The following is a 6,437-nucleotide window of genomic DNA, read 5'->3' as shown; positions in this document are numbered from 1 at the left end:
TAAATGTGTTCCAGTTTATTTGTGTACTTCATGATTTTTAGCATACTCTGCTTTGTGAGTTAAATCCACAGTTTTAGTGATATTTGAATGCATTTTTTCTTTTCTTCATTTTGAGAAACGGTTTCACCTTTTTCGCAGAGTACAAATGTGTGTGTGTATACAAATGTTATATACGTATATATATATACAAGGAGTGATCAAATGAAAAGGTACGAAACGACGTAAAAACATAACAGTTGAATATTTGCATATTCCGCCATGGGAGAACGTAGCGAGACATCTCTGGATTCGATTGGAGTCTCTGACTGGGATCGGAGCATGCGCAGGAGAGAGCAGGGGCTCTTATCAAAAGCGGCGTCCAAATGATGCGGCAGTCCGTATGAGGAACAGAAACTCGAGCACAGAAAAACCATTAACTCTTAAGTATACTGTGAGACACTCCGACGCCTACGCGGGTCCATCAAGAACAGAAGACCGGGGCTGCCCACGGAGGGTGTGGTTCCGCTCCATCATAACGCGCGTCCGCACGTCTCCAGAGTCGCACACATGGAACTGGTCAAGTTCAAGTGGGAGACGTTGCACCATCCGCCCTACAGTCCGGACATGTCGCCCTGCTATTTCCATGTGTTTGGTCCACTGAAGAAACACCTGAAAGGGAAGCGCTTCAACTCGGACGACGTTCTCAAGGACGCTGTGAAGGACTGGGTCTCGTCACGGCCACAGGAATTCTGGGAACAAGGAATCCTGTGGCCTGTTCATCAATGGGATCGTTGTGCTCAGGCCTATGGTGTATATTTCGAATAAAGTCTACATTTGTACCCACCGTGTCGTTTCGCACTTTTTCATTTGATCACCCCTTGTATATATATATATATATATATATATATATATATATATGCAAAAGCATTGAGAAAATATGGAAAATAATAAATAAAAATATAATGACGAAAGAAGAAAATAATTAAAAATATTCTTCAAAAGTATTTAAAAGAAACTTTTTTTTAATTATCTAAAAAAAATTATTGAAAATCCGGAAGATAAAATAAAGAAAAGATATAATCTCTTCGTCAGCTCCCACGATTATATCCGCAAAAAGAAGTGCTTTCTAACATTATATCAATATAGCCTAAGCAACATATATCAATATAATAGTGTGATGAGCATTCAAAAATTTAAAACGAAAGTAGAACACATTAAGTAAAAAATATGTGCGAAATAAAACATATCAAGCAAAAAGGAGAAAATAAAATGTAATGAAATTACAGAACAGTACACGAAAGGAAACCTGTATATTAAGAAGCGAATTAAAATGAACCAACGCCTACCGGAATTTTTCAAGAATGATTTAAAATATTTTCGTAATAAGATTGCCAGATTACAGAATATGAAAACAGAAGCATAAATAAAGTGATGTCACGTTCTTATTGCAATGAAGTGCGTCTAATTTGTAAATTACTTTGGATGGGCCGAAAATGGATGTGTGCAAGGCAATAATATTATACTGGATAATTTAAAGTTTGTAATTAATATATATATATATATATATATATATATATATATATATATATATATATATATATATATATATATATATATATATATATATATATATATATATATATATATATATATATATATATATATATATATATATATACTGCTGCTCATATCTAAATAAAATAAATAAAATCTAAATAAAAGGTCAAGTTGTATTATTTGAGTTTAAAATTTAATTTTGAAATTTTTTAATTTCTTGATAAAAATAATCAAAGCTATAGCTTGTAAGAATGATCTAAGAAAAACATATATTTTTTTTTATACATAAAATAGAAAATTTTGAAAGCTTTATTTTATAATAAATTCATGTAAATAAGTTCTTTTTCCTGTCATACACAAGAAAAGCTTATGTTCTTACATATTTTTCCTTTACTTTCAGAGATGGTAAGTTAAGTTAGAGCCTTTTTTTTTCAGGGCATTTAGAGTTTTCAGCTTTTTAAGACGTTTTATGTGTTGAAATCGATTGAGACAGATGGCGCTGATAAGATGTAAAGTAGAAAGACTTGTAAAAGCCCCAGTCTTTCTACTTTAAAGGGGTAAATCGGTAATGGGGTTGTAGAAGCCGGAATCTGCCCCGGAACTTCACATGAGCAACTTGTTGCGCATTCCATTTGAAACTGATTTAGGAAATGTCGAGAAAATTACTCAAATAGATTTCTAAATAAACATTTGTAAAAGGTAAATTTTTATAAATATTTTTTAAATTTATTGATTTCTATATGTAAATTTAATATCGTAAAATAATTATTTTGAAAAAAGAAATTTAAAGAAGACTGTAATTATTATTTTACGCAGTTTTATTAAAAAATACTTTGAAATAAATTTTTGTATAGCCATCTTTTTGTTAATTTAGAATGAAGATATCTTTAAATCAACATTTTTGATGTTTTTATTATTTAAAAACATTCATATTCTCGTATTTCTAAAGACATACTGTATTCTATAGTTTAAATTAATTATATTCTTTATTTTTAAGTTTTAAAATACATTGTTTTTTAAATTGATCTTTTGATGTTGTTATTATTATTTCTGTTAAAAAGTGCATTTTTATACGATATTTGCATTCATTATTATTTCACGAGAAATCATTTAATGAGCTCTTAGACTAACAATAAAATATAAATTAAGTTTTAAGTTTATTTTTAATACTTTTTTTCTCAAATTGTAATCTATTTTAAGAAATTTACATAAAATATAATTGGTATTTCTATACTAATCCTTGAGGAAGTATGAAATAAATTTAACCATTTTAATATCTACAATATAACTTTAGATTTTGATTACACAATTTGTGTGCGCCAACAAAGCAACTGACATTGTTTTACTGGTCTAATCACCATTGAGTATTGAAATCCTTAAGCTTTAAAACCATGTAATTAAATTAGATGAAATTTAATTCCATTCCCTACAAATGGAAGAAAATTTATTACATTTAATTATAAGTTTGGGTTGATATGTTTTTATGATGGGTAAATTCTAAGACATTTCTCCGCGTCTCTTTTTGCATACACATTTATAAATCGAAGCTGTCAAAGATAATTAAAAATAAACACAATTTTTTAATTAGTTAGTAAATTAATTAATTAATTAGTTAATTAATTATTTTTTTCATAATTTGTTGATTAATTAGTAAATAGTTTTTAATTGTTTTTCGTACATAATGCATTTGGTCTATCATCTATAGAAATAATTCTAAAAATTATCGTGTTTACTCTCTTCTTACTGAGATTTGAGTTTGAACGTACAGACCAATGTCAATCATAATTAATTAATTTTTAAAATTATTCATAAAAATTAATTAAGTTGCATAGTAAAAATAACAATGTAATTTCCCCGCTTCTCTTCTTACATACACATTTATAAATCAAAGCTGTCAAAGATAATTAAAAATAAAGACAATTTTTTAATTAGTTAATTAATTAATTAATTAGTTAATTAGTTTTTTTAAAAATAATTTGTTGATTAATTAGTAAATAGTTTTTAATTATTTTTCGTACATTTTGCATTTGGTCTATCATCTATGGAAATCATTCTAAAATTATCGCGTTTACTCTCTTCTTACTGAGATTTGAGTTTGAACGTACAGACCAATGTCAATCATAATTAATTAATTTTTAGTATTATTCATAAAAATTAATTAAGCTGCATACTAAAAATAACAATGTAATTTCTCCGCGTCTCTTTTTACATGCACATTTATAAATCAAAGCTGTCAAAGATGATAAAAAATAAACACAATTTTTTAATTAGTTAGTAAATTAATTAATTAATTAGCTAATTAATTATTTTTTTAATAATTTGCTGATTAATTAGTAAATAGTTTTTAATTTCTTTTCGTACATTATGCATTTGGTCTATCATCTATAGAAATCATTCTAAAATTATCGTGTTTACTCTCTTCTTACTGAGATTTGAGTTTGAACGTACAGACCAATGTCAATCATAATTAATTAATTTTTGAAATTATTCATCAAAATTAATTAAGTAACATAGTAAAAATAACACTATATGGAAAATAACCGAGGAGTAAACATGACATTTTATAGTTCAAAATATATCAAATAATTTTTGAGCATTTAACAATATAAATAAAAAAAAATAATGACACACAAGATGTTCTGTAATAACTATCTTTAAAGTATTTTCTTAAAATTTCGGCAGAAAGTAAAATGAAAAAAAAAAATATATATACACGTTAGAAGTTGTAAATTGCTATTGAAAAATAGGGAAAACAAAAAACGTGGCCTAAATCTGACAAATCCATATTGAGAGAGGAGTAATTGGATAGCATCAAAACCAGTTTGAATTTCTGATAAAATTTGGAGGAGTTCTTAACAATTGTCTTTGAAGCGTTCGTTATTTCTAAATAGGTTTTAATGTTTTCAGTTCCATCTTCTTTTTTTATGTATATATATATATATATATATATATATATATATATATATATATATATATATATATATATATATATATATATATATATATTATATATATATATATATATATATATATACATATATATATACATATATATATATATATATATATATATATATATATATATAATATATACATATATATATACATATATATATATATATATATATATATATATATATATATATATATATATATATATACACTGGTTATCATAAATTAAGGAAAATTCACAAAAATCGCGATAACTCAAGAAATTACACATGGAATTTTATGAAACTTACCCACAATATACAACACATAGTAAGGTATTAAACAACATAAAAAGAAATTATCAGACATTAATAGTAGTATAGAAATTAGCACATGTATAAAATAAACAAATTGGAAGTATCGGTTTGCAATAGAAAAAGTACCTTTAATATGGAATATGATTGCCTCTAGAAGCAATACAGCACAAACAGCGATGTGTGATGCTTTCAATTATGCGGTCTATCAGTTCAATAAGAAGTGAGAGCCATTGCTCTTGTAAAGCAGTTGCAAGCGTGGCAAGGGTCTGAGGGGGCGGATTGATGGCAGATACACGCCTCCCTAGAGCATCCCAAACGTGCTCGATAGGATTCAAGTCCGGGGATCGAGCTGGCCACTCCATGCGAGTAATTGTTTCCTGTTCAAGATAATCATCAACAATGCGAGCTCTGTGTGGTCTTGCATTATCGTCCTGTAACAGGAAGCAATCACCAATTGCCCCGGCATATGGGCGCACATAAGCATCAAGGATGTTGTCTCGATAAACCTGAGCATTCACGGTTCCCCTTGGAAAGACATGGAGGTATGTGCGCCCTCCTAAGGATATGCCTCCCCAAACACAGACACTGCCTCTTCCGTATGCATCTCTTTCACGGATGTTTGATGGATGATAACGGGTCCCAGGTTCTCTCCATATCAAATAACGTCTACTGTCACTTTCTAGACTAAACCTGGACTCATCCGTAAAGAGAACAGGCCTCCATTGATCTGACGTCCAGTGGACATGTTGTCGGGCCCACTGCAAACGGTCTCTCCTATGGCGTGATGTGAGCGGCACGCAAATGGCTGGTCGTCTCGCATACAGACCACCTTCGTGGAGCCTTCTGCGCACAGTTGACGTTGACACCAACCTTCCGGTGGCTGCAGCAAGAGAGGATCTAAGATGTGTCGGAGTAGCGGTTCTATTCCTGCGTGCACTTAATGTCAAATATCGGTCATCGGCACTGGTCGTAACAGTTGGCCGTCCTTGACTGAACCTCCTAGATGCCGAATCTGTGGTTTGAAATTGCCTCCAAAGTCTATGAACCACAGATGGACTCACATTTAGCCATCTGGCCACTTCTGATTGACTCTGCCCTGCCTCTAGTCTCCCGATGGCTCTCCATCGTAGTTCTTCAGGCAAATGATGCCTAGAGGTCATTATTACGAATTGGCTATCTCAGATTTTCAATGTCGCAATCACAGTAAAATTTGTGTGCTTTCTCTCAAACTTGGACTTTTATGCTCCAGGCAGATGACGTAAGCCGAGTGCAGCGCCACTAATTTGCATATTGCAATTTTACTCAGCTACTCTTAGTGGACAACATATGCAAATTTTGCACGGTTTGGCTTACTTTTGAAAGAGTTATCGCTATTTTTGTGATTTTTCCTTAATTTATGATAACCAGTGTATATATATATATATATATATATATATATATATCCGCCGTTGAACAGCCGATTCAATTTTGAATTTACGACAACTACTAATGTTCAACTCCGTAGCCTTGTAATTTTGAGCCAATCCGGAAGACAAGGAAACTACCAGAATTTTACCGCCAGAGGTATTAATTTGTTATGGGAACATGGAGGACTTTGCGACTCGACAGATTTAACGTGCATCAGTCACCATTTACTACACGGGGAGTCTTCGA

At 30.6% G+C, this 6,437-nt stretch overlaps 1 protein-coding gene across 1 annotated transcript in view; it reads left to right on the top strand.

The window, feature by feature from the left end:
* Nucleotides 1-2,091: 2,091 nt before the first annotated feature.
* LOC122270567 (uncharacterized) overlaps nucleotides 2,092-6,437 on the top strand; it is a 68,402-nt gene continuing 64,056 nt past the window's right edge. Inside the window, exon 1 of the mRNA XM_043048378.3 lies at nucleotides 2,092-2,235. The gene's annotated coding sequence lies outside the window, so the exon portion shown is untranslated. The remainder of the gene's footprint in view (nucleotides 2,236-6,437) is intronic.

This window comes from Parasteatoda tepidariorum, chromosome 5, assembly GCF_982258835.1.
Source record: "Parasteatoda tepidariorum strain Cologne lab strain chromosome 5, Ptep-v5.0, whole genome shotgun sequence".
NCBI classification, from domain to species: Eukaryota; Metazoa; Arthropoda; class Arachnida; order Araneae; family Theridiidae; genus Parasteatoda; species Parasteatoda tepidariorum.
The sequence above is the reverse complement of the archived record's forward strand: the minus strand, read 5'-3'. Positions and strand labels throughout refer to the sequence as shown.